Raw genomic sequence first — 22687 nt, 5'->3', positions numbered from 1 at the left:
TGATGGCCCTTTCCTACCATGGAGATAATTTGTTTAATGACAGTCTCTCTCTCACATCTTCAAAACTGTTCTACTCCACAAGGTTCATGGCTAACAGATGAGGGAGCACGAAGACATTCTCTCCTGGGCAGGAGAGCTGCTGCTGCATTAGGGTAAAGCATCACTTGAAGTTCCATATATGCTTTATCAGAAATTAATCTTGACAATGTTTGCAGATACAGACACATCTTTGGCAGGCCTGGGCTAAGAGCTGTCATGTTCTGCCTCAGTTATACAGGCCAGAGAGCACTGCTACTTAAAGCCACTGGTTAGAGCATTGAATGGAACAGATTAGAAAGGATTTTTTTTTCCTCTCAACTGTAAACTGTTTCCCTTTTCTACAGACTTGCTACTTAATAATCTGAGAAATACATCAGGCCCATTTCTAATCAATGTAAATTGTATATAGAATTGTTTGAATAGTGAAATGCTTAACCTCAGTTTTGTTGCGTCTTTAAGATTGATGGAAGACATTTGACTTGGGAGTTTGAGCTGGCAGCACGGGCGGGGGAATGCTCAGTGGGAAAAGGTCTGTGTTTGGGAAAGACATCAGAAGGAAGCCAAGTGACTAGACTGATGAACGGGCATCTGCACAAAACCCATTGACAGGTAGGAAAAATTACCCTTTCATGTGAAGAGAAATATGAACCTTGTGTGTGAACTGCTTTTTCATGCTTATGCATGCGGCAAAGCAGAGGAGAATTTGCAGTTCACAGCTGAAGTGGCGTGGAAAATAATTTTTCCAATTTTCAGTTTAAATGTTACAAGATGCTCAAATTCAGTTTATCAATGTGAGCCCCAATCCTGATTAGTGCTTTTGAGCATAAATGCAGTGGAAATAGAGCAAACAATGACAAGTGAGTGTGATCAAGCATTTCCAATATCCTCTTCCCTGTAAGTGGGTTAATCAATTTTACTAAACGTTTTTCTTACATAAAAGTAAGATTTCTTATTTTAAGTTACATTTAGACTGTTCCATTTCAAAAGGGCTTATAAGAACTCAGTAAAGTCAACTGATTTTACTGTGATTGCAATATTGAGCATAAATCTGTCCTTTTTGTTAATTTCATTGTAGGTAGGGATAATGTTCCAATTTTGTACCCACAAGCCAGATAGTAGTAGAAAAGATTTATTTGTGAAGCTTAACTGCGTGCTAGTTATGAGAGTCAGGATGCAGGCTCCCTCATGCAGGTTACTTTATTTTATTCACAAAACTTCTAGCAAGTTATTTTTAAAAATTGTGCAACTAAAGTGCTAAGCTCTAGATAGGTTGTGGGCAGAGAAAGGGGAGTGAATAGGAGAAGGGGATCTGGATGGGAAAAAATTACAGGTCATCCTTCGCAAGAGTTAGAAGAGGGTAAATGGAGTCCCTGTCCACTCAGTCAGCCTGCATCTTCTAATGGACATTTTGCACATTGAAATGCTCACTCACTCACCTTTGGGGTACCACTTACCGGGAGTGATAAAGCAGCCTGATTTTGTGTACACAGACTGCCATATGTAATATGATTGCATAGTTACATAAAGTCCTGTCAGGCTCCACAAATACCTTGCTCTGGAAGAAAGAAACAACCACAGAGGCCTCGGTTTTGTTCTGTTCTGTTCCTGTGGTTCCAGTCCCAAGGCAAATATTCCTTGACCGACTGGTGATCCTGAGGATCATCCGGGTCAATCATATTCCTGGAGCTTCCTGAACTTGTTTCAGTGGCTAGGATCGTGGTCCTAAGGGGACTGGGACAGTGAGGAGGGATCACACCTCAGTCCCTGGGAAGAGTTAGAGTTCAAAGCAACTCTCAAGACCAGTAGCTTTGTGATGCCACGTTGCTGGCTGAAGGGAGGAAGTTCTTCTGACTGGGTACGATTGGTTTCCTGATATGAACTCCCCTCTGTCTTGCCCAAATCACCTTAACTTCTGCTGTAGTTTGCCCATTTGTAAAATGAGGGTGCTATTTACTTCTCTGTTTCTCTGGGATATTAAGACTTATTGATGATTCTAAAGTAACGTACAAGTGCTAGGTTTCACTTACAATATCCACCACATCACTTTTGCAGTGAAATAAACTAGTGTATGAGATAGTGAAGGAATAATAGAGGTGACGGTAGATCCCCGTGAACTAAAAGTAAAAATTAGCACCCATGCATGCTGTCCCAAAGAAGAAACATCTGAGTTATGAAGTGTCCTTCCCCATCTGTTTCTCAAAATGCTCTGACATTTATTTCCCTTATTCCCTTATTGACACTCAAAGAAAAAAAAAATGGAAAGGGAATTCCACCAAACGAGAGAAAAGGTTATAATATTTATAACTTTCTTTTCATATCACACATAGGAAAGTCTGAAATGTCTCCATCCAGAATAAGAACACCGACAAATATATCTGATGCTTTCTCTGAGAACCAGAGGCGAACTAGGAGGAGCTGAGTACTTTTTAGGTATCTGCCCAGATCCTCAAAGGTTCTGGACCCACATTGTTTACTGCAAGAAATGTGACTCAATATCTTTTAAAATAAATTTTATGAAAATACTTAAGAAGAAAAACATCACCAAAGTTTCGTTGCTATTGTTAAGCTACACTAAGAATCAAGCAATGCACCTATCAAATCAACAAATTAGGCTCAATATTAGATCAGAATTAAATCCTCAAACTAGTACAAAAATCATCCTTATCCATTTTTAAGAAGGTAGCTGTTCATTTGGTTACAAATCCCAACCAAACAACTTTAGCAGAGTCAATTGAATGTATAACTTGATGCTGGTCAAGGAACTTAATACTGAAACGAAATTATTATCTATTATCCAAAGTCTGGACCAAAACCACTTATAAATACCCTTCTTCTATGTCAATTCCTGTGTGGTGGCTAATCTTTTCCTCCAGCTGCCCACCCTAGCAGAGCTATTATAATGCAAACTTTAACAGAACAGTCTTGATAAGCAGAAGTTGGACAACTTATTTACCAGAAATTACAGATGAAAATCTGTCCCTTAAGACTTTTAGATATAGAACACAGAATACACTGAGTAATTTTATAAGATGGTATTTAGGACTATTTAAGACTGGGAAGTGCTTCTTTTGGGAACCTTTCCCATATGGACTTCCTGGGTGCTCAAACTCATGCATGTCCACCTCCACACTTTCACTTTCATGGCCTAAAACTACAAAGGGTGGGGTGTTTCCCAGTTCATTTAAAAAAGTTAAAACAAGCTACTTAAGATCAGAGGGAGTTTGCAAATTTTTTAGTTCTTGAAGTCTTCTGGACTCCCATAGAGTTAACAGCTAGAATTGCAGTCAAACAGGCCAGATGGTGGTGGTCTGCTGGCACAGCACTTCTTGCTAGGAGTTCTTCTTCAGATGCAAGGAGAGACTGGTCAGAGATTGAAGAGTGACCTGTTTGTCAGTGTCTTGTCTTCCTCTCCCCAGTATGATCAGTCTAGGAGAGTCTTCCCTTAGATGTCGTCTTATCCCAAAAAGCAAAGCTTCTCAGCCTTACCCTTGACTGATAACTAAGAAACTTCACTTAAGCAACTTTGTAGCACCACTCCGGTGTGAAGCCTACCTTGGAGTCATGACCTTGGTCCAGTCAGGTTTGAATTAGGTTGTCTTTTAGTTAGATAATCTTGGGAAAAGTCCCACTTAAATCAGTTATTTTTAAAAATATTCAATGTTCTCCATCCCAGAGGCTACAGATTTGTTAACCCCCAACCAAAATACCACTATAGCTATAAACTGATTGGTGGGGGAGGACCTTAACAACAACCAATCACTCAGTAGTCATCCATCAGCAAAAATAAAAATAAGTTCAAACTTGTGATCAGTTTCCTCCAACAAGGCAATTACAGTAACTTTCCTCTTTTGAAACTAGACTTAAGTCAAATGGCTATTTTCTGGAATCTTTATCTGGATAGAGAAAAATAACTAAAGCTTATCAAGATGAAGATAGTCCCATGAAAGCTATTCTTACATTCTGTGAAGTATTTATTAAACTCCACAAAAGGGATGGAACGAGGCAAGTGTATACAATTGGGAAAGGTCATGGTAGATAAAACACCAAGGAACAAAAAATGTAATGCTCCAAAAATGGGCATTTTCCACTTTCTATCAAAATGCATGAAAATTGTATTGAAATGGGGTGGTTAATTTTACTTTTTGTGTATCTTTCAAGAATCCTGGTTCCCACGTACACGGACTGGTAAGTCTGTGTGCTGTAATGTCTGTTGTGATTCAGTGCTCCTTTATCTTGAAATTCCACATTCATAAATTGTGGAAGTTCTAAAACTGTTAAATGTTAAACATTTTATAAAGCATTTCTTTAATAAGCTACAGAAATATTAATGTATACTTTAAAACAGGCTGTGATCACAGCAAGAAGTGATTTTGCCTTTATTAAAGAAACACATTTGGAAGTTAGTGTGTGAAGAGCAGAGAAGATCTACAGTCACTCAGTCTATAATTGTTTAACATCTCATCATGAGTTTCTTGCTGCACATTGTAGGGGGGGGGGGGGAAATCCACAGAGAATACAGTGTAAGTGAAAGCACACATTATCTTGGAAATTAAGCTATTACAATCTACAGTACAGTATATTCACATGTGGTATTTTCACAAAATGCAAAGCAAATGTATTGTGTTCTAAAATAGTGCAGTTATACAGGTTCTTTTTGAATGATAGTCCCTATTGTATCCCACTGTATGTTACACATGCACGCTGTGTGTCTGGAGTCGGAGAATTTGAAAGTCATTTCAGTGGGTCCATGCATGCGCCCTGACTCACCGAGTGCTTCTGCCAGAGGTGATAGAGGGGAGGACCGACTAAATCTCCAGTTCTTTCTCACCGCTGCATGGTCCGGGTCAGAACCTTGAGTGTCCTCGTCTCTGACAGTTCTAATCATTACCATTGTAAATAGTTTTATCTGTAATTTTAATAATTTTATTTCTTTCCCAGTTTTAGTAGTTGTCTAATTTTAACAGGTAGAGTAGAGTTCGGGTATTTTCCCTGTTCTGCATGCCCCTCCATCCCCCTGCTCCCCAGTATTAGGGTACCGGACTGTGCCCAGAACTCTGGGCTTCAAACTCTGTGCCTCTTACTAGCAACAACTACCAGTGCTGCCTCTGCCTGGGAGAAGCTCACATTGCAGTTAAGTGCAGTATCTATCAGTTCTTCCCCTGCCGTACCTGAGAATGCTGAGCATTTCATCTCTGGAAGTATCTCATGGAAATGGCCACGAGACCAGAGTCAGACTCAGGTCGGGGAACCCCTCTGTACGTCGGGTTGATTCAGCGAGAAGCATGTTTCCTGTTCCTACTATGTCCAACTCCCATGCTGGTGGAACCATGCTCACAGACCCCGTGGTGGGGCCCAGTCGGGAGATATGCATGGGACTAAGTCTTCCTCCAGGTCTGGGAAACTGGATATTCCCTTCACTGACTCGGCCCAAGGGGAAGTAACTCGTTCTAAGGCCCACAGGCCTGAGAAGAAGACCCATAAATAGTGGGATCCAATGGTTTCAGGCAGAGAACTGTCAGTATCGCAATCTCTGACACCTCACAAGACCCTCCTGCACAGGGAAAGACTTCAGGGCCAGGACCAGTGAGCAGAGGGGGAAAGGAGAGTGCCCTCTGCACCCCAAGACATCTCTTGCTGTACTCAGAGTAGTCTTCTCCATCAGGTCCCTCCACTTCCAGGGAACTCCTATTCATGCCACAAAATATGCCTACAACATGGGGTCTATAACCCCTCTCAAATGTTATACACCTCTCCACCATCTGTAATGGTATCGCCATTGGACACGGAGTCCGCCTGTTCCAACAAATCAAAGCTTGGAGAAGAACTGCCTCTATGTACCATCATGGAGACTGACAAGCCCATACGAACAACTTACTTTCTTACCCTCTCCGGCAGGGCCGGCCTTAAGGAAAAAGACACTGTGGCAAACTTGTATTTTGGTGCCCTTGGCCCCTGTGGGCATAACTCCTCATTTCCCCATCTCATGCCCCTAAGAGGGCATGGGGGAACACTGGGGGGTGAGCAGTGTCTGTGTCTCACCACTCCACCACCACCACCCAGTTACTCTGCCAGGAGGAAGCAAGGAGAAATCTGGGTGGCCCCCCCATGCAGCACTCCTTACCAGCTGAGATCAGTTTCTGACACTACACTGGCAGCGCACACTTCTGTGCCTCCTTGACCACTGGCATCCCTGGGTGGTTGACCAGGTGGCCCACCCCTAAGGCCAGCCCTGCTCTTCGGAGCCACTGGTAGCTATGTGATGGGAACCTCCGTGACCTCCTGTTGATCCTACCTGTTGCCCCTAGAACCCCAATATTGCAGTATCCTCCTTGGGAGCCCGCCTAGACCACGAGGGAGTCGCCACTTCCCCACTATCTCCCGAGGGACCCATCAAGTATGCCCACAGAGCCGATAGCGAAGGAAGAATTTTATATCCCAGTTCCGGCACTCCCACCAGAGTCTGCTACATTCCCATCCTCACTGCTGGACAAAGCTGTTACTGTATCATTCCCCTTCCCCACCAGAAGACTTCGGACAATTTCAAGATCTTTCATGGAGAGTTGCAGGGGAACTACAAATCCCACTGGAAGAAATCCAAAACTCCCAGTATAAGCTTCTGGACATTCTCCATACTGGAGCCAGCCAGGACCGCGTGGCACACCCCACTACATGTACCACCACACCAAAGGAGCGGACAGATGCTACTACGTCCTGGCCAAAGGCTCGGAATTCCTGTTCTCCCAGCTCTGAAGTCACGAGAGGTTCAGGCTGCTGCAGAGATGGCTAAGCAATAACACTCTCTTTACCTACACCTGCAGATAAGGAAGGGAAGCATGTAGATCTACTGGGGAGAAAAGTCTTCTCTTCCTTCAGTTTATAATTCAGGATCGCCAATTATCAAGCACTGTTGGCTAAACCATGTCTTCCTGAATTACCCTAAATCCAAGGAATTTGCTAATAGTCACCCATAGCAAGACCTTGCCTGCTTTGAGGCCCTTGTCGAGTAAGGGAAACGAATAGCCAGAACTGCCCTCTTATCCACAGTGGCCGTGTTTTATTCTGGCTACAGCCATCCTGATGCAAAGAGAGCATGGCTTCATGCTCCTGGTTTTCCTAGAGACTTCCAGAACACCTCTGAGGACCTCCCTTTTGATGAATCCCAGCTCTTCAACCAGAAGACGTGTGAGTCTTTGCATATGCTAAAAGACTCCAGGGCTACTCTTTGCTCGTTGAGCATTTACAAACCCGCCCGGACACTGAAGTTCCACTGCCCTAGGCACAGGTGTCCACGCTGTTATCAACAGTGACCCTAAGAACCTCCACACGAGCTCCAAAGGGTTTTGCTTCCCTGGGTTCCCTCCTCTCAGGCTTCAACATCTCAAACCCAAGCACAAGCGAAGAGGTTTTTGATGCAAGCTCAAGAGCTGCCAGCTGCTGACCCTAACACCTCCCGATCCTTCGACTCCATTTGGGAGTGGTTTAGCATTCTTCCTCCGCACTTGGAGTGTGATAACTGACACATGGATGCTGAATGTCATCCTCCATGGCTGTACAATTGAGTTTGTAATGCTACCTCATCCAAGACTGAGCTACCTGTCCCCACTGAGGGACCGCTTTCACGGCAGTATTTTCCCCCAAGAGGTGAACTCTTTATTACGGTAAGGAGCAATAGAACATGTTCCTGTGGAATATCAAGGAACAGGCTTCTACCGACTTACTTCCTAGTACCCAAAAAGAAAGGCAGTTGGAGACCAAGCCTCAACTTCCATCTCCTCAATCACTTCATCCACAAACTCAAGTTTTGCATGGTCACACTGGTAGTCATAATTCCATGCCTAGGAAAAGGCATGTGGTTCATGGGCTCTCGATATCAAGGATGCTTACTTCCATGTCAATATTCACTCCACCTACAGAAGTTTTCTCAGATTTACAATGGGCCACTGTATTTCCAATACAGCGTACTACCCTTTGGGATAGCTACCACTCCGAGTCTTCACCAAAGTATTTTTCCATAGTAGTGGCTCACATCAGTCATTATGGTCTCCTTGTTCTTCCATACCTTGATGATTGGCTCCTAGCCAACAGGTCCAACCAGGAAGCCCAAACCTCAATCTCTGTTACTCGGCCTTCTTTCTTTGCTGGGAGTCAGCGTCAACACTGAGAAATTGATCCTTCACCGCACATAATCTTTGGACTTCATCAGGGCTACCCTAAACTCCATCATGGCATGGGCATACCTGCCCACAGACAAATTTCAGGCAGTGAATTTCATCATAGCTCACATCACAAACCACCATTGTGTACCAGCCAAGACTTGTTTTTCTCTACTTGGCCACGTGGTCTGATGCACGTCCATGACCCCCTTTGTGAGATTTCACCTTCATACATGGCTACATTCTGTGTGCTCACTGAGCTGTCACTCCATGAACTTTATGCTGTTGGTCCTAGCCAAGGGACATGGACATCTTGAGAATTCAGTATGCACATCAATATCCTGGAACGTCAAGCAGTAAAGAAGGCATGCAAATTCTTTCTTCCACTCATTCTGTCTCTTCATGTCCTGATCACGTCAGACAACAGCACCACTGTCTTCCACATCAGCAAACAAGAAGGAACAAATTCAGAAGCAGAAGTGGTCAATCTCTGGAACTGGTGCACCAAACAATCAGATCACCCTATATTCAGCCTATATTCAGAGGATGTAGAATACACTCGGCAGACCATTTGCAATTGGCCACGAATGGGAACTTCCTTACAAAGTGCTACACGCCATTATCGCAAAATGTGGGACCCCAACCAGAGATCTCTTTTGCTTCTCAGACAAACAGCAAGTGCACCATGTAATCCTACAGGGGGAGCCCTTGGTAACCACTCCCAGGGTGATGCTCTCCTTCTCTCCTGATCATATCAACTCAACTACACCTTCCCTCCACTCCCACCTCTACCTCAGGTGCTCCACAAAATCTAATGAGACAAGGCAACAGTCATTCTGATGGCCCCCTTCTGGCCCAGACAGTACTGGTTCCCCATCTCTTGCACATGTCATTCCAACTTCCAATTACCATCCTGAACTTCCCCAATCTTCTGACCCAATGCAATGGCAGAATCAAACATCCCAATCCATGATTGCTCCACCTCAGAGCATGGTATTTCAGTGGGCATCAACCATAGAACAGGCATGTTCCTCGGCAGTACAAGACGTTCGAACAGTAGGAAAGATTCCACTGGACAATGTTACTAGGCTAAGTGAAAATGCTTTTCATCCTGGGTACAACACAAAGGTGTTATACCAGATGATGGGGAGATACAGTCTATCTTTTAAAGACCTCAGGTCTCCCCCTCACCACTTTGAGAGTCTATCTAATGGCGATTAGCATGTTCTATACTCCTACAGAGGGTTACTTTGTTCTTACACACCAGTTGACTGTTAGATTTTGGAAAGTCCTACTAAGAACCTTCCCAACTCTCCAAACAATTGTGCCTCAATGGGACCTGAATCTGGTACTCTCAGTATTAACAAACCCTCCTTTGAACCAATGGTGTCTTGCTCCACGTCCCTCCTCTCCAGAAAGGTTGAGTTCCTTGTTGTTGTTATTTCAGCAAGAAGGGTCATGAACTCCGAGCTATGATGGAGGTCTGCCATTTACAGTATTCCACCACAATAAGATCTCTTTACGCCTACATTCAAAATTTTTACTGACGTTTCATATTAACCAATCCATTCACTTACCTGTTTTCTTCCTTTAACCCCGTATATCTTCAGAAAAGCATGGATATTGAGGGAATGGAATCTAACGAGCTTTGGCCTTTTACCTGCAGGGAACAAAAAAAAAAATCAGGAAGTTCCCCAGACTGTTTATCGCAGTAGCAGAGAGAATCAGGGGACAGGCTCTCTCTACCCAGGGAACCTCAACAATGGATTTCCGGCTGCATTAAACTCTGCTACCAGCTGTCAAATCTACCACCTCCCTCTTCCCTGGGTATGGGCTACCTCCACTAGAGCTCAAGCAATGACCACAGCATCGCTTCAGACACATGCAGAGCAGCCTGATGGAGTTCTTTCCAAACGCACACAACACACTGGGTGCAGGACTCGGCAATGGATGCCTCTTCTGGCACGGTGGTTCTGTGCATAACCCTTCTGTCCTCATCCTTGCACCCTCCTCCCGCTTAGGTACTGCTTGTCAGTCACTCTCATTTGAATACGATAGAGACTATCACCTGAAGAAGAGGAGGAGGTTACTTACCGGTAACTGGAGATTTTTTGAGATGTGTGGCCCCCATCTGTGTTCCACTTCCCGCCCTCCTTTCTCTCTGCTTCAGGTCTGTCAGAATCATGGTGGAGAAAGAACTGGAGACGTGGTCGGTCTGCCCTGTCCTTTATTGCCTCTGACAGAATCACAAGGCAAATGAGGGCATGTGTGAATCAGTGAATGCTACTTTCAAATTCTCTGACTCCGGGCATATGGTGCAGTTGCATAACCCACAGATAGGGACCACACATCTCGAAGAACCTCCAGTTACAAATAAGTAACCTCTTCAAATTCTGGAGCGTAGTGACGTAAGGATGAAAAGTTGTTTAGAAAGCATCAACCCTGTCTTGTTACCTGAAATACTATACAATAACTTCACAATAAATAATAAAAACACATTATGAACAACATAAATACTCACTCTTATTAAATCACTTGTTTCTGAACTCTTGCTTCCAAAACCTTCATAGAGATGTGCACTTCATTGAATAAACACACTCATTATAAATGTATTTAAAGTGAAAAGTTGAATGTGGTTTTGGAACTTACATTCCCTACAACTGCAGCAGTCTGAGTTCACTCACTTAACCAGACAGAACTGGTGTTATAGTTCTTGCCCTGAGGGTCATGAACAGAAGAAACCGGTGAATATTGGGGAGTAAATGTGAATGAGGAACCTTCTTTATCTCTACTGATGGAATATATTTGCCCTCGGGTGTAGGTTCTAGTCCCAGCTCAAAAGTTGCCTTGTATCTTAAATTAATTTTTAATCGTGTGTGTGTGTGTGTGTGTGTACAAAGATAAATTTTGCTTTCCAGTTTATGCCCTCTGCTTGTGCACTGGAATTATAGGATGCTGTCTTAGATGGCCACTAAGGAAATGGTATAGTGTCTTCTGAGCTGGTTTTAGGATATTTGGCAAAGCCCTTGCTTTTGAACACTTGAGGGTTAGGAACAAAGTCTAAATCTCCCTAAGGTTTCTACGTGTTTCATAGACGCAGAGTTTTTCTAATCTGCTGGGGGGTGCTTGCCCCGCCTCTTTCCAGCCCCTGTCCCGTTTCCCCCCTTCCTCCGAGCGTGCTGCGCCCTCGCTCCTCCCCTTTCCCCCCCAACAATGGCTCCTGATGCCACGAAATAGCTGATCTGCGGTAAGCGCAGGGAGGGGCGGGGGGAGGTGCTGATCAGGGCCTGCCAGTGGGCAGGAGGCACTGGGGGGAGGGAGAGGCATTGATGGGGGGCTGCCAGTGGGTGGTCAGCACCCACCATTTTTTTTCCCCATGGGTGCTCCATCCCCAGAGCAGTCACGGAGTTGGCGCCTATGATCTGTTTTTCCTCCCAGGAATCTACTCTGTTAAATAACCTAATTTAAAGTTATGTTTTATTTTTTGGCATTCTTTGTACAATTCAACCAAATTATAGTTCAGGGTTTTGTTTTGTTTTTTTGTATTATGTACTTAATAAAATTCCTTCCCACATCCTCCTTCCAATACTTACGGAAATATGTGGGGTAAATGATGCTTATGCTCCCAATACTATGCAGAAATGGTTTGATTTTGGCTGTGGGCTGGGGGGTTGATTCCAAATCTTTCTTACTCTGCCTCAGCTTTGATCATTTTTTTTCTTAAATTTAAAGAGGCAGAGTAGAAGTTAGATGTAAGGTTAAATCCTTTAGTGACAATCTATTAGAAGATATACGCTTTGTTTTGTGGGACAGGAGGGGGATCATGGGCTATTTTGAATGTATGGAGATGACTGCAGTATAAATCTTCCTAGGATTGCTCTCTGCCTATTGGGGTTTTTCACCAAAATGCTAAAGAGTGAACCCATCTGACAATCCCTTCTATGAAGGCCTTCTCTCTCCTTTAAAGTATTGGAAAAATAAAAATCTCGCTAATCTACGAAGACATCTCCCGCTTTAGCCACCACAATTTACTAACATTTTGGGAGGGGAGTGGAAGAAATAATTAATCTGGATTGGGCACAATTTGCGGTGTTTGATTCTCTCTTTATCGGTAAACAAGCTGTTACTATTTAAGCAGATATTCCCTGTGCAGAGAATGTGGAACACTACCAAAATGGTGTTACCTTACATACCAATAAAAAAAGTAAGATAATTTTAATTTGTATAACAATGAGTAAGTGCTTCTGTGCTTCACGCCTACTTGTACAACTCTGGCAGAGTGGCACTGGCAATCTAATCTAAATTTACTGACCCAAAGCAGAACACTGCTCATATCGCTATTCACTATCTCCAGGCTAGTGTTCAACTGCAATAATCATAAGCTTAAGAAACAGATTGACAGAGCCAGAAGGGTACCCAGAAATCACCTACTACAGCACAGGCCCAACAAAGAAAGTAACAGAACGCCACTTGCCGTCACCTACAGCCCCCAACTAAAACCTCTCCAGCGCATTAAGGATCTACAACCTATCCTGAAGGACAGTCTCCCACTCTCATAGATCTTGGGAGACAGGCCGGTCCTTGCTTACAGACAGCCCCCCAGCCTGAAACAAATACTCACCAGCAACTACACACCACACAACAAAAACACTAACCCAGGAACCAATCACTGCAACAAACGTCATTGCCAACTCTGTCCGCATATCTATTCAAGGGACACCATCATAGGACTTAACCACATTAGCCACACCATCAGGGGCTCATTCACCTGCACATCTACCAATGTGATATATGCCATCATCTGCCAGCAATGCCCCTCTGCCATGTACATTGGCCAAACTGGACAGTCTCTACGCAAAAGAATAAATGGACACAAATCAGACATCAAGAATTGTAACACTCAAAAACCAGTAGAACACTTCAGTCTCCCTGGACACTCAATAACAGACTTAAAATTGGCAATTCTTCAACAAAATAACTTCAAAAACAGACTCCAATGAGAAACTGCAGAACTGGAATTAATTTGCAAACTGGACACCATCAAATTAGGCCTGAATAAAGACTGGGAGTGGATGGGTTACTTCAGAAAGTAATTTTCCCCTCTGCTGATACTCGCACCTTCTTGTCAACTGTTGGAAATGGGCAATGACCAACTTGATTGCATTGGCCTTGTTAGCACTACAAAAGTAATTTTCCTCCTTTGCTATTCACCCCTTCTTGTCAACTGTTGAGAATAGGCCATTTCCACCTTAATTGAATTAGCCTCATTAACACTGACCCCCCTCCCCACTTGGTAAGGCAACTCCCATCTTTTCATGTGCTGTAATATATTTATATTGCTTTCTGTATTTTTCACTCCATGCATCTGATGAAGTGGGTTTTAGCCCATAAAAGTTTATGCCCAAATAAATTTGTTAGCCTCTAAGATGCCACAAGGACTTCTCATTTTTTTTTTCTGATACAGACTAACACGGCTACCACTCTGAAACCTATAATCATAAGACTGTCCTTCCTTTTTTTTCCTGCAATCCCTTGCCGTATTCACTATACACCATCCAACTTCTTCAGTAAATAAGGCAGGAATCCTACAACCAACATCCTCTTTCCTTACACAGCCCTGATTCATCCCCAGAAGAGGTCCCTCCTTTATAGTGAATGAGGCTGAAGAAAAAAATGTCTGATCATATAATTAGACTATCATAATTCATATGCTCAGTGGAGCTGATTTAAATTCTGACATTTTCTCATGTGAATGCTTGACTTTGTAACATTAAAAAATTACTTTAAAAGAGCACTAAACTAATTTCATTTGTTTTTGTTTTTTAAAAACCCTGTGGTAGTAGGCGATCTTCCATGGGCCAATCACTAGAGGGCGAATGACACACTTTGTGAATTTCACAGCTATTTACTGAAAGCAGAGAATTAAACATTCAATTCCAGGTTCTGTAGGGGAGTGCACTCTAGCAGAGAGACTTGTCTGCCCTGCCTTGCATCTCTCGCCTGTCAGTCCCGTTGTTCTCCCCCGCCCCCCAGCACACACACACCCACCACACCACTACTCCACTCAACCTCACTCTGACTCCTCCCTCCTTCTGCCCCTGCTTTCCTGCAGCCCACTCTTCTCCCTCCCACACATCCCATTTCTCATCCTTCTGCATTCTAATGTGACTTCTTCCTAATCGTCCCTACTGCCTGGGCATCAGTAACAGGAACCTTGAGACCAGAGAAAAACCGTATCCCTTATCTCACTCTGGTGCCTGCCCCCCATTGCCGGGAGGAGAAATTGCAAGAAAAGTCCTCCTGAGCCCTTCCTCACCAGGATGGCTTATGCCCAGTTGCTCTGTGGGGATGGTGCACTTGCAGTCTAATCAGTACATTAATGGCTGTGAGGGGATTGAACCTTCTCAGTGTAGATGGAATCTTTGGAGAATTTAGCTTCTGAACTCTTTTATTTAAAAAAAAAAAAAGGCTCTACTGAGCATGTCCAAACTGAGACCCCTTTTCTTTGAGTCTTACAAATTAGACAAATTTGAGCAAACTTTCACAGGACTGCAAAAGGCAAATTCTTGATCCTCACACCACACACCATCACCATCAAATTGCAAGTTCCTACCCCAAAGCATGGGGGCTCTAGAGCTCTTCAGTGAAAAGTTTGTAAGGATGTTTTTGACCTGGGCAAAGAGTGTCTTTTTCCTGAACTTGATCTTGGAAACAGCTGGTGCCATTTTCGATGGAACTTAAACTGGTGTTTTTTGTGTGTTGTTTTTTTTTTTTGGCGTGAGGCAGAATTCTGGCATGGAAAATTTCGGCTCAAACCGCTGAATGTTTGGCAAAGCTGCATGTAACTGAAAACAGGGTCTTAACACAGAATTTTGGGGCAACCTTAATTAAGGGGCCCCATCAGCTCCTCATATAATATAAAATATGCAGGCTCATGTGTGTACACAAGGACTTGTGGCTTTCACATCCTGTACTGTGCGCCTGGCAGAGTTTCCTTTGCAGGGAACGGGGCTCAATTTGTAAAGCTGATGGAAAAAATATTTAATCCTATCAGAGGACTGCTATTAGTCAAGTATGCTTTGCTTTGGTATGGACTCTTTGGAGAAATCATGGTTGGAGAACTGGTCCTCATTGCTTAAATGGAGAAAACTAAAGAGAGTTGGGGGAATAGAATCATACAATGTCAGGGTTGGAAGGGACCTCAGGAGGTCATCTAGTCCAACCCCCTGCTCAATAAATGGATCCTTTCTTCTTTCACCCACTTAGGAAGTTCTGCTTCACGAGACTCTGAAAGAAAGACCCCAAGTTTTGTCAGCAAATTGGCTGGAGTAATAAAGCTGCCAGTAGCAATTAGACTTCACAATATTTTTAAAAAAAATCCTTGTTATGCAGGATACTCCAAAAAGTGTCTTTGAAAAGATAACTTATCTGGATTGCAAAACATAAATGCAGCAAATGTAACTTGAAACAAGCATTTTTCTCTATTAACTATTCCCTTCTCATGACAGAAAACAAAAATGATCCCTAAGAACATAAGAACAGCCATATGGGGTCAGACCAAAGGTCCATCTAGCCCAGTATCCTGTCTTCCGACAGTGGCCAATGCCAGGTGCCCCAGAGGGAATGAACAGAACAGATAATTGAGTGATCCATCCCCCGTTGCCCATTCCCAGCTTCTGGCAAATAGTCAGATACTATCCCTGCCCATCCTGGCTAATAGCCGGTGATGGACCTATCCTCCATGAATTTATCTTAAAAATTGTATTTAGCTAAATTTATAAAACATTCCCTCTTGCCTCTTAACATACTCTATTTAAATATAGCTCTTTACCAAATAAGAAATTGCAAAGGAAGGTAAATGCTTCATAAGCTGTCTAGTGTACTTTTCAACAAACATTAACAATAATAAACGTGATGACTGTGCCCCCTTTTTCTGCTGCATTAACCATTCTCATATCACTTTTGGTCCAGATGAAGCCTCCATGTTTGGCCCATTGATGTCTCATTGGGGATAAAGTGTGCAGATGAGCTCCCAGCAATAAGATTTGTCCCACTCAGTCCAGTGTCATATCTGCATGCATCCTCTCATGTGTAGGAGGACAAGAAATCCCACCAGATCATGATGCAGTTCCCTTTGCTGAGCTAAGACTTGTCAGTCCTTCTCTTGGCCCTGTTCTCTATGGTCCACTTATGATCTTTGAGAACAGCAAGCAGCTGTTCTCACTTTAGGCCATGTTATCATAAAAGCCAGCAGGAAAGTCCCACGTTAATCAGCCGCTTCCCGCAAGTACTCTTTGCTGCTGGGACTTCCCTTACTAGAGACACTGTCCCCTTTGGTACTGTCTCTCCTCCTATCCCTGTGGCAGAGGACTTTCAGCATTGAGGGTCACACAGGAATATTGTGCCACAAGAGGAGACGTGACCGCTGTGATGCTCTGTGCTCCTCTCATCTTCCTGACAAGTGATTGGCCCCTTGAACCTCCTACAGGCTGGGGATGGTGCCATTCAGAGTGAACGGAAGGACGTGGAAGCTACTGCTTTTTTGGAACCACCCCTTAGTCTTAGGTAGCCTCTTAGGTGGTTTTTCCTGTCTTTCTGTCTCCGCATTTTTGGTACCCCCCAAGGGAGATCTAGCATTAAAGCTGCCAGTTAATTGAAGGGTTAGGTGAGGGTTATACTGGGCTCAGGGAACTTGCCAACATTTAACTGAAGATTCAGTGTATAACGTTTTGTGACCCATCTGCCCCCGAATTCTTATTCTGTGCCAGCTGGGGTGTTCAGTCCTAAAAATGCGTGGGCTGTAAGTCGTGTGTCCAGAACAGGCATGTGTTTGTGATAGAAGAGGGTGGATGATTGTCCACAGGAAGCAGCAGATAGCCCGCTCCACACAGCCCAGCACACAAGTAGCAAACATAGTGCTAGCATGTCAATCTCTCGTTGGTGGGCAGCATTTCAATTTGTGTTTGAGCAATGTGAGCTGGGCACTGGTTGCTTCTGCACCTTTCTTGTTAACATGGTTCAAAGGTTTGTTCCTTTTGGAATTATCAGTGGCCAGAGGGAGATATTAAAGTCATCCCGGGAGTGACTCATCTGTCTCTTCTGAATATTATAGGATGGGATTTTTTAACACTAATGAGCCTACATTTGGCTCCTCAAGGAAGTAGCTGAAGCCTTAGGCAAACTGGCCCTCTATGGTCTGCACTATGCTACAGTGTAAAGAAAGCTGGCTGCTCAGATTACTTCCATCTGAACTGAAGGTACAACTTGTTCCTGTACTTGAGCTATATAGAGTAAAGCTTCACTCTGGGTGGATTTTAGCTTCAGAACAACTTTATTCCTTTTTCTCTTAGATTGGAGTTTTTGCAGAAGTTAATAATCTGTTAATTAATGTTACCTTAAGAGGAATGGTATCTCTAGAGAGAGTATTTCATACCTTGGTTCATACGCTCCTCTTCGCTATGCATAGCCTACTGCAAATCTTTTTCTTATTCCCGATTCCTCTGTTGAAGCCCAAAACATCAAGCAAGTACTTGGAAAACAATTGGAGTCAGCGTCGTTAATGTTGCTGCCTGCTTGGTCTATTAGACTGATTTAAAACCAGTCTATCCAGATTGATGGCAATGAAAAACAGAAATCTAAATTACAGGTAAGAACCATTTCCTTCATGAGTTATAAATGCGATGTTGATATCAGGATTGTATGTAGCGCATTGAATAGCTTTCTACAAAGCATGAAAGAGAAGCTCTGAAATACTAAGAATTACTCTGCTAGAATGTAATTGATTAACTAGTATCTAAATCATAATCACAGATTTTTGTCTCCTCTCAAGTTAAGTGTATAATATACAGCAGCATTGTATACAGATATGCTCACTCCAAACACAAACTAAAATCTGACAACTCAGTAATAGTGGGGGGGGGGGTTCAAAATATCTTTTGAATACCAATGTGCTCTGAGAATTATTGCTTAATTATATAGCATGAGGCTTGCAAATAACAATATACAGGTTAAATATTCACAAGATATTTAGACATGGCTTTATATATAGTAATGTTGAAATCAATTTTTTCATGCTTTTAATTATAGTAAGTACTGAATTCACAGCTGGGCATTTAGGACATCAAGTCTTTGCATATGTATGTCTGCTTCATTAAGTACGCATCTTGCCATGTGGTGTCTAAGATGAATGTCTCGTGCACTGTCCAAAATGGGGCGCTGTAATGACCTCCGGGTCAGAGGTCTCTTGGGGATATGGCATTTCATTAACCTGCTAATATACATACAAGGTGAACTGTGTTAAATGTGATTGCCCTCTTTAAATACGAACCTCTTACTTTGAACACTCCAGCTTGCAAGTGCTTTGTTTAATTTATTGCCAACTGAATCTCCCCTTTTTAAATATAGCAATCTTTCTTCTTGGATCATAACGAAATCCACAATAAGCTGTCACAAATGATAAAGCACCACTGCTAGAGATTCTTCCCCACACCACACTTGCTCATGATAGGAACGGGGGGAGGGGACCCTATTCCAAAAAATAACCAACCTGTTTGATCCAAATCCATAGCACAGCTGAGGTCCTTTGCCTTTTCTTTCTGTGCTGAAGTCTGCCTCCCTATGGTGCAGCGTGAAACTTAACTGTAATTTGTTGTGATTGATCCCTAATGTAAGTGTTAACTGTGGCTACTTGCCATGAGTAGGCAAGTGAGACTCTGTTGTTTATCCAGACAAGAAGTGATACCAAAATGAGACAGGGAGGTGTGATTTTCATGTGCACCTCTCTTTCATTTGCCCAAAGGGTCTGCATTTCTTTCTCAATATTTCGGAAAAGTGATAAAGGGAGACTAACCAAATGCACTGTTAAGAGTTGTAGCAGTCACATTCAGATTCAAACACACAGTCTATCATGCCTGCTCAAAGCTTTCTTCTTAACATATATATTGCAGGGAGAGCCCTTACGAGCACAATTTGTTTATTAAACATCAAACACTTTAGGGCTTTTTTCTTTGTCGAAGTTAGTACTTCCACTTTATCTAGATGCTCTGATGTATTTTGAAAGGGCAACAATAATGTGTATCACTGTGAATGTTCTCCATCAAGAACTGTGGATGTCAAATATAACCTTCCTCTTCACGCAACAGAGGGCGATACCATCAGACTCTGCCAAACATATCTAATTTTGGTAATGAGTTATATCAAAGAACAATGCAAATTACCAAGATTTTTTATTACATTTATTTAAGATCAACAAGTCTCAATTTTTTAGCACTTTTTTATCACGCTTCCAAGGGTTCATTTGTCTTTAAGGTACTTTGAAGAGTGTTGTCACATCTCTTTGAATATATTGGTCCAAAATGGACAAGAGTAGAATATTAAAAGCAATTGCTTAAAACAATTATTTTCAATCTCTCCTAGGGCAATTTGCTTGGACTTATAAAGGAGTTGAACTCCAAACTATGATTACTTGAGGTCTCAGAGAGAGTGTAGACTTACCAAGATAACCTACAGTTATTTGTATTTCTTCAATATAATTTTTGAGATGAAATCTCATCACTTGCTCTTATCCCTGGGTTGAGGCAAGTTCGTGCCATACAGCTAGTCCCAGTGTTGGTCGCATTTAGGATTCTGCAGCTTTTTGTGTTAGGTTCAGTCAATTCTCTTTAGTACATGATGATCGCAGTTACTACTGTATACCCTAGTTTCAGGGCTTATTGGAGAGGGCCACCTTCTGATTCCTATTGGAATTGTGCCAAGTGGGTCCTTAAATTTCACCTGTTTCTTTATTGCTTCCATTGGTATCCAGTAGATGGTGGTGACGTATAACAAATTTCCATAATCCTTTTCTTATCGGAGGCTTTTTCAGTTTGATTAATTTCAAGGATTTTATTTCATTTGCTCTTACTATCAACCGGACCCCTACTTTTAAGCAACTTCTTTTAATATCCCAAAGTAAAAAAGTTTGAGTAACAGCCGTGTTAGTCTGTATTTGCAAAAAGAAAAGGAGTACTTGTGGCACCTTAGAGACTAACCAATTTATTTGAGCATAAGCTTTCGTGAGCTACAGCTCACTTCATCGGATGCATCCGATGAAGTGAGCTGTAGCTCACGAAAGCTTATGCTCAAATAAATTGGTTAGTCTCTAAGATGCCGCAAGTACTCCTTTTCTTTTTACCATGGTTTATATCTTTCAACATTTCTCCTTTGTGCCAGACAATTCCCATTACTTCTTGAGTGCAACAATTATTTACAGTGAAGAGTAATCTGTAAAATGAGTATGGTGTATAACAAGAAAACAATGCATCAGCACTCAGCAGAAGGAATGACATACCTATGACTGGTAATTGGTTAAGCAAGACACTTCATATCTGTGGATTTAATATAGTTAGATGTAGACTGAATTTTTCAAAGCAAAACTAGGCGATTTCAGCAACTAGCAACTTCCAGTAACTTCAGCTGAAAACTTTGTTCTTTTGACAAAAAGTCAAATTTTTCTCAGGGGAAAAACACCAATTTTCCAACTCTCTCTGCTATAAACTACACCGTCAGACCAAACTCAAAGGCTTTAAGCCCAAATATGTTCTTTAAGGAAGGTCTACAGCAGTTTTCACTGATGTGATCCAAATGGTGCTCCATTTCTGAAAAGTACACAAGGCACAGCCAGGGTAGATTCTGGAAGGCACAATTGGAGGATGGAACAAACACATTTATGGGCCTTTCAGATCATTGATCAAACAGGCTTTTTTAAAAAGTGCCCCCTCTTATAGTCTCGTTCCATGGTACTTAAATTCATGTATTCCAAGGCTAGAAAGGACAACTGCGGTTATCTAGTCTGCTCTCCTGTACGGCACAGGCCATAAACTTCCCCCCAAATTATTCCCAGAGCCTGTCTTTTAGAAGAACATCAAATGTTGATTTAAAAATTCAGTGATGGAGAATTCACCAAGACCCTTGGTAAATTGTTCTGATGGTTAATTACTCTCTGTTAAAAATGTAGGCCTTATTTCCAGTCTGAATTTGTCTAGCTTCAACATATAGATTCATTTGTCTATATCCAAATCTTATTGGCTTTTCTGTTAGATAAGGTTCCAGTCCAGTACTGTGCATTCAGCATGAATGAAAAGGTTGGCATAGCACGCTTTTCCATGAACAAACAGGAAAAAAATGGCAACTTTCTTCCAGAACTTTCTGAACCAGTTTTTTGGCTAGTTTTTTTGTTTTTTAGTGATGAAGGGTGTAGACGGTCATTTCCTGTTCTCTTCTTGCTTTCCTTGAGGAATGACTTCAGCAGCTGAGCAGGAACTAGCTGGCAAGGTGTCAGAGTGTAGTACTTCACTTGTGCAGAGCGAATGACCGACTGTGAATGGGAACCCAGGAGAGGTGCTTGTTTGTGGAGCAGTTAACTGGGAATTCAAACTCTTACCCGGCCAACTTATGTCACCCTATTTCCAGCTTCCGGCTAGCAGCTGGGGTTGGGGGGGCTCAAGCTATTCAGAGGACCAAAGAGATGCAAGCAGTCTCCGAAGGGATGGTAGTGTCAAAGTCTGGATTAAAGCAATCAGAACCTCTTATTTATTGGCATAAAATATTGTTCAAGGTGAGAAAATTGTCAGCAAAGCTTTTGTTCTTCTAGCTCAGGGGTGGGCAAACTATGACCGCTGGGCTGCAGGGTCAGGGACGCAGCTCCCGGAAGCCACGGCATGGCCCCGCTCTGGCTCCTAAGTGCTCCAGTAGGAACTGCAGGGGTGGTGCCAGCAGATGGGGCAGTGTGCAGAGCCACCTGGTCACGCCTCCACGTAGGAGCTGGAGAAGGGACATGCCCCTGCTTCCGGGAACCACTTGACGTAAGCACCGCTCGAAGCCTGCACCGCTGAGCCTCTCCCCTTGCCCCAGCCCTGATCCCTGTCCCGCCCTCTGAACCCCTCGGTCCCAGCCCAGAGTATCCTCCTACACCCCAAACTCCTCAACCCCAGCCCCACCGCAGAGCCCACACCTCCAACCAGACCCCTCCCCCCCTCCTGCACCCCAATCCCCAATTTTGCGAGCATTCATGGTCCGCCATACAATTTCTATTCCTCAGTGTGGCCCTCAGGCCAAAAAGTTTGCCCACCCCGTTCTAGCTGCTGATTTCCACAGCCTTAAGTCATTCAGAGCTGAGCTTTGCTTTTCAGATATTTGTCCAACTGGTTTCTGGGCATAACTGTGTGAACCACAGAAAGGCTTGGGGTAGTGGAAACCAGGATTGTGATCTGTTGGTAGTCCTATTCTGCGCCTCTGGATCTCATTTACCTTGGTCTCCTTTCCACTGTTGGGTTTAGTGTGTGGATGCTGGGTAGTGCGGGTGTCCTGTGATATCCAGATGGTCAGAGTAGATTTAGTGATACTTTCTGATCTTAAACTCTGATTTCATATCCATGCTCTGTTGGATGGCTTATGGGAACCATAATTTCTATTTTCTCTCACACAGCACAAATTGGAGCATGTGAAAATTTCCCTGC

This window comes from Natator depressus, chromosome 5 (assembly GCF_965152275.1).
Source record: "Natator depressus isolate rNatDep1 chromosome 5, rNatDep2.hap1, whole genome shotgun sequence".
NCBI lineage: Eukaryota > Metazoa > Chordata > Testudines > Cheloniidae > Natator > Natator depressus.
Note: the sequence above shows the minus strand (reverse complement) of the source record.